Source organism: Phacochoerus africanus, chromosome 10 (assembly GCF_016906955.1).
Source record: "Phacochoerus africanus isolate WHEZ1 chromosome 10, ROS_Pafr_v1, whole genome shotgun sequence".
Classification (NCBI taxonomy): domain Eukaryota; kingdom Metazoa; phylum Chordata; class Mammalia; order Artiodactyla; family Suidae; genus Phacochoerus; species Phacochoerus africanus.
In genome coordinates, this window is record NC_062553.1 from 66,250,658 (window position 1) to 66,256,897 (window position 6,240).

The window sequence follows — 6,240 nt, forward strand, 5'->3', positions numbered from 1 at the left end:
CCCGAAAGAAAACAAAAAGACAACTTACAGAATGGGAGAAAATAGTTTCAAACGATGCAACTGACAAGGGCTTAATTGCTAGAATATATAAGCAACTTATACAACAACTCAACAGCAAAAAAGCCAATCAACCAATGGAAAAATGGGCAAAAGACCTGAATAGACTGTTCTCCAAGGAAGATATACAGATGGCCAGCAGACACATGAAAAAATGCTCAACATCGCTGATTATAAGAGAAATGCAAATCAAAACTACCATGAAATACCACCTCACAGCAGTCAGAATGGCCATCCTTAATAAGTCCACAAATAACAAGTGCTGGAGGGGCTGTGGAGAAAAGGGAACCCTCCTGCACTGTTGGTGGGGAATGTAAGCTAGTACAGCCACTATGGAGAACAGTTTGGAGGTACCTTCGAAATCTATACATAGAACTACCATATGACCCCGCAGTCCCACTCTTGTGCATATATCTGGGCAAAACTCTACTTAAAAGAGACACATGCACCCGCATGTTCATTGCAGCACTATTCACAATAGCCAGGACATGGAAACAACCCAAATGTCCATCAACGGATGATTGGATTGGGAAGAGGTGGTATATATACACAATGGAATACTATTCAGCCATAAAAAAAGAATGACATAATGCCATTTGCAGCAACATGGATGGAACTAGAGACTCTCAGACTGAGTGAAATAAGTCAGAAAGACGAAGACAAATACCATGTGAGATCACGTATAACTGGAATCTAATATCCAGCACAAATGAACATCTCCACAGTAAAGAAAATCATGGACTTGGACAATACAGTTGTGGCTGCCCGACGGGAGAGGGAGGGAGTGGGAGGGATCAGGAGCTTGGAGTTATCAGACACAACTTAGAATAGATTTACAAGGAGATCCTGCTGAGTAGCATTGAGAACTATGTCTAGACACTCATATTGCAACAGAACAAAGGGTGGGGGGAAAATGTATACATGTAAGAAGAACTTGATCCCCATGCTGTACAGCAGGAAAAAAGGAAAAGAAAGAAAAAAGAAAAAACTGCAAAAACCACAAACACGTGGAGACTCAACAACATGCTATGAAACAACCAATGGGGAGTTCCCATCGTGGCGCAGTGGTTAACGAATCTGACTAGGAACCATGAGGTTGCGGGTTCAGTCCCTTCCCTTGCTCAGTGGGTTAACGATCTGGCGTTGCCATGAGCTGTGGTGTAGGTTGCAGACGTGGCTCAGATCCCGCATTGCTGTGGCTCTGGCGTAGGCGGTGGCTACAGCTCTGATTGGACCCCTAGCCTGGGAACCTCCATATGCCGTAGGAACGGCCCAAGGAATAGCAAAAAAGACAAAAAAAAAAAAAAAAGAAAGAAAAAGAAAAGAAACAACCAATGGATCACTGAAGAAATCAAAGAGGAAATTTAAAAATACCTCCAAGCAAACAACAACAAAGATACAACCCTCCAAACCTATGGGATGCAGCAATAGCTGTTCTAAGAGGAATGTTTATAGCAATACAAGCTCACCTCAGGAAACAAGAAAAAAGCTCAAGTAAACAAGCAGACTTTACATCCAAAGCAGCTCGAGAGAGAAGAGACAAGACCTAAAGTTAGCAGAAGGAAAGAAATCGTACAGGTCAGAGCAGAAATCAAGGAAATAGAAACAAAGAAAACCATAGAAAAGATCAATGAAACAAAAAGCTGGTTCTTTGAAAAGATCAATAAAATCGATAAACCAATATGCAGACTTATCAAGAAAAAAGAAAGAGGACTCATATCAATAAAATTAGACATGAAAAAGGAGAAATAACAACGGACATCACAGAAATACAAAGGATCATAAGATACTGCCATATGCAACTATATGCCAATAAAACGGACAACCTAGAAGAAATGGACAAGTTCTTAGAAAACTACAATCTTCCAAGACTAAACCAAGATGAAATAGAAAGGTGAACAGACTGGTCACAAGTACTGAAATGGAAACTATCACTAAAAAACTCCCACAAACCAAAGTCCTGGACCAGATGACTTCACAGGTGAATCCTATCAAACATTTAGAGAAGAGCTAACACTTAGCCTTCTGAAATTATTCCAAAAAATTGCAGAGGAAGGGACACTCTCCAAGTCATTCTATGAGTGTGTGGGATGGAAATACCTTAAGACTGGATTGTGATGATCATGTACAAGTATAAATGCAATAAATTCATTGAATTATTAAAAAAGTAGAATGAAAGAAATCAAAGAGGACACATTTTCACTGCATAATTAAACAGTATAGGGATTTACTGGCCTAGAAATATACTGTCTCAGTTATCTGGAGTTTGTAATACACAAATAGGGGAATGAGTCTAATGACACTTTGTAGAACCACTGCAGAGGAGATACATTGTTTAGATTCATAACCTTCCAACAAACATAACTTTGTTCTCTGTGAAAATTAAAAGTCCTTGAGTATTTTGCACATTTAAACCCCAGAATCCTGAAGGTGTACTGCCATTTTTTTCCTAAGAAAATGTGCATATAGGGTGTAATATTCAGAGAAGTACAGATTTTCCTTTCCTATTTTCTTTTTGGGGAAGACCCACTGCATAATGTGAATTGATGGGGAAAGCTGGAATGTGCCAGATAAGAAGCTACTGGAATTTTGAATGTCTTCTTTCTTTCTACACCTATGTGGATTCCATGAACCTGGTAGAGCCACTGTAAGAACTGAAGGTAAATCTTAGCCTATCACTCAGTCGTATGTGTGCCCGCTCTTCCTTTTGAACCATAGCGGTGTTTGGTGTCTCCGGAGATCAGGGCCAATTCAAAGCATGCTTAATAGCCTCTAGAGATTTAAGTATTTCTCTTACTCCAGAAGGCAAACATCATGGCAAGAAACTCTCTGTAATTTACTCAGAAATGATCTCTGAATTGGAATTGGAATTGGAATCAATTTCAGATGTGTTTGAGATACGTTTTGGCATTAAAAAGTGGCTAAGTAATTAGGAAAGAGATGTGCTAAGAACTGCTCTGAGGGCAAACATGCAGGTCAAGACTAAGACTGTGTTATACTCATTACAGAAAAACCCAATAGCACCTCATAGCAAGCTCATATATGGACCCAGAAATGACGGATAGGTCCATGATCAAGTCCACATTCATAATCCTTCTGCCACGAACATGACTGGTTAGTGGACCTGTTGTCTGTAATAAACACTGGTAGATAATATACTCCATTTATCAAAGTTTGAGCCTCTAAGAATAGCAACTAACTGGGCAACAACATTCCACACCATGTGGCCTTGTAAATATTCAGAAGGAAAACCTATAGAAGAAATGGGTGAATTCCCATTTCTGATTTTAGGGTTCTGCAGAGGTATGGCATTGGATTTTGTGAAGAATGGAAAGGAAACTGGCCACTACTTGCAAAGGGATGGTGCAGGCGTCATAGTGGTTTCCTCTACTTGTCACACAGGTAGTATGGTACCCTTGTGACACCTGGAGAGTGAATCCTCCCTGGGTTCCTCATAATTATTAATGACATTTCTGTTTGACATCAATAAAGGAAGAAAGATCTACTTTTAGGATCTCTCCTCCATGAGTTTTAGGTCTCCCTACGATTCCCTGCACGATGAGATGTTATGTCCACAAGGACTGGAAAACAGACAAAACCAAACTGAAGCATGTTGATCACAGAAGAGTATCTTTGTACAGTGGCTTCACTTCCCTTCATGAAAGAATCATGATTTTTACCATCTGACAACTACTTTAAGGGTGAAAGTTAAGTGCATGCGATCACTGGGCCATATAGAGAGATCATATGAGAAGGGATTACCTCTGGGGGTATAAAAAGGTCGTCTCTGAGGGAAATTAATGGCAGGAACTGAATGTGAGAGATTAGAATCTCAGCCTGTTTGTTCAAGTTTAGAGTCAAAATCTAGAACCAAGGTAAAACCAGAGTGGGGTTCAGAAGCAAAGAGCCCGGGGAGGAAATGAAATTGAGACACCGAAAGGAAGCAGTTATTCAACATGCGTTGCAGAACTTACGGTTGGTTCTCTGTTTTATAGGCAGCAGACCATTCTAAGTCCCAACTGTATTGCTGTTTAAATATTACAGTTGACAGTCTCATCACTTTAAGGAATGGGGTAGATCTGAGCCTGCAGACGAGGAATTATTTTGGGTAGAATATATGGAACAAAACAGAAATAAATATTTCCCTCACGAAAGGCAAGCAAGTTTAAAAACCCTAACCTACAACTCTAGGAACCACTTTTTACTTACATAGAACTTGATTTTGTGATCACATGTGTATGTATGCATGTACACATGTAGCAAGTACGTGCATCCACCTATGAACATTTTCAATTGTCATGATACATTAGAAATTTGAGCCTGATTTCATAATGTAGTTATAGATGACTTACAAGTAGGTTAAAAATACATTATTTTTAGAATGTTATTCTAGCTGAGTAGGAAAGCCAGAGGTCCTCAAACTCCAGAAAAGTGTATTCTTTTTAAAACTCAAACTGAAAAAACAGAATTTATTACAAATGTTTAGCCTCTGCATTCCTAAATTTATGACCATACTGTTAATATATTTACCATACTGATTTATAGATGAGTCAAGTAGGTCAGTATTTGTGTTTAACAAAGCTCTGGACTCTACAAGATGGCATGTACTCATTCATTTGTCAGGGTAGTTCTTAGGAATAAACTCGGAAAATTGAGGGGCCAAGCTGTCTAAATCTTGACTTACTTAAACTCCTTTATGTTAACATCATTTGCTATTATGAAAAAGTAAAGGGTTATCTTGTCTTTGCCGTCAAATGACCAACGATTAAAACTCTAAAAGACTTTTGTAGGAAAGGACATCATCTTCTTGCCAGAGTAAATGATTTAGCACTATCATAAATCATTGTTTGATCACATGGATTAGATTTAAAACAGGCAGAATTAGGGCTGACAGTTTCAAAATTCTATGCCTAAAAGTATACTAACTACTTATTTCAAACCTCAGAAAATTAAGACAATCCCCTTTTTGTCCTCATTTCTCTCTAATTCCCCACTTTGGAATACACATATGTTTACCTTGTTCTTATTTTTACTACTATTCCCGTAAAAAAAAAAAAATCAGATAAATGTCCAAATGATTTTTATTTTTCCTAAGACATTTTTATATTTCTTCCAAGATAATTGTATATTTGATGGACTTACGTGTGTTCTGACATAGGACTCTTAGGTCCATTTTGCTTGGGTTATAAATATCAAGGCCTCTAGTCAACTATTTTTGAACTTGGTTAATCATGATTATATTGAATAACTTCTGACATCATCAGCAAAGTATTGGCCAGCACATTGGAATAGACTTTTCAGAAATGAAATCAAGAGCATCTTTGTCTTTTTAAATGGAGAATTTGGAGGAATTTCAAAACAAAGTCATTGCTGGGACCTCCCAAAGTTGACCACGTACGGTCAGAGAAGAAAGAAGGGGAATATTCTTTCTTTTTTTTAAAAGAGACATAGTTGTAGTAGCATTGAATGGGTATTTTCATGTTCACTGCAGATTTCTGGCCGATGTGTCTTAAGAAGGAGGCCCGGTACTTGTGCCTGGCTTCATGTGTACAGAATAGTTTATAAGACCAGAGAAAGTGATGAGGTAAAAGAAAAGGAAGAAATGAGAAAACTCACCGACTTTCTGATTAAATGGAGAAATCAAACTCCCTTCTGAGAAGTGCCTTCCTCCCCTTAGGTCCCTGCAGTGTAGCTCCAAGTTTGCTTCTCCTGTTCAAATGTGTACATTATACGTAAACTTAATGTGAGAGAGAATTTGTAAAAATTAAGTTACTTTAAAAGGTTGGGTATTAAATTCCAATCTTTTACTTTATTCCATCATACCATTGATCATGCTAACTTATCAAAATCATCCACATCTCTGAAGCCATGGAGTGTTACAATACAAATGAAGTACTATTATTAACATCCAAACAAAGGACAATCTTCACATCAAAGACACAAAATAGTGTGTTGCATTTCTGGGGGGACAAATTCAAAAACATGTCATAGGAAAGGATGCATGAAATTGATGTCTGAAATGTGCTTTGCGGCAGAGTAGAAACCCTAACAGTCTCCCGACCTTCCTGGCTGGAAGGGAAGCTGGCTAGAGTGTGCTCCATGCTATTTCTTGTCTAGTTCTTTTGGAGAATATGCACTAATTATTTCATACTGGACCCAAAACTGTGGTACACATGTAGAAAA